Source organism: Raphanus sativus, unplaced genomic scaffold (assembly GCF_000801105.2).
Source record: "Raphanus sativus cultivar WK10039 unplaced genomic scaffold, ASM80110v3 Scaffold5490, whole genome shotgun sequence".
Taxonomy (NCBI): Eukaryota; Viridiplantae; Streptophyta; class Magnoliopsida; order Brassicales; family Brassicaceae; genus Raphanus; species Raphanus sativus.
Window position 1 is genome coordinate 755 of NW_026620789.1, and position 780 is coordinate 1,534.

At 47.2% G+C, this 780-nt stretch overlaps 1 non-coding gene across 1 annotated transcript; it reads left to right on the plus strand.

Moving 5' to 3' along the window:
* The first annotated feature begins 318 nt into the window (after positions 1-318).
* On the plus strand, positions 319-425 carry LOC130507732 (small nucleolar RNA R71). Its single transcript, XR_008942421.1, has one exon. It is a non-coding gene; the product is annotated as a small nucleolar RNA R71 (small nucleolar RNA).
* The last annotated feature ends 355 nt before the right edge of the window (positions 426-780 follow it).

Genomic DNA, 780 nt, shown 5'->3' on the forward strand with positions numbered 1-780 from the left:
GACATGACAGTAGGAGGTATCTCCTGGCTTGGGTTGCCAACAAAGTTCACCTGCGCTTGTGTGGCCTTATCAGCAATGAGTTTGTCAATCTTCTCCTGAAGAGCCTTTATCTCATTCCTCGTTTGATTGTCATCACCTCTGCTGCTTCTGTCATGGTCTCCACTGTAGACTGCATCACTCTTAACCATGTTGTCAACTAGAGCCTCTGCCTCTTCCTCAGTTCTCCCCAAAAAGAACCCATTGCTAGCTGTATCCAGTCTGGCTCTGTACTTAGGAAGAGCACCTCTGTAGAATGTGCTCAGCAAGCTCTCCTTAGAGAATCCATGGTGTGGGCACTGAGCTTGGTAACCTTTGAATCTCTCCCAAGCTTCACTGAATCCTTCCAAGTTTTTCTGTTGGAAGCTGGAGATCTCATTCCTCAACTTAGCAGTTCTTGAGGTAGAGAAGAACTTCTCCAAGAATGCCCTTTTGCAGTCTTCCCAAGTGGTGATGGAGTCACTTGGTAGAGACTTTTCCCACTGACGTGCCTTATCCCCCAAAGAGAAAGGGAATAGCTTGAGCTTTAAGGCATCCTCTGACACACCATTAGTCTTTGACATACCACAGTAGCTGTCAAACTTATCCAAGTGATCAAATGGGTCCTCCACAGCCAGACCATGATACTTGTTGTTCTCAATGCAGTTTAGCAGTCCTGACTTGATCTCAAAGTTGTTAGCAGCCACAGCTGGTGCTCGGATTCCAAGCCTAGGACCATGGATGTTGGGGCGGTCATAAGTGCCA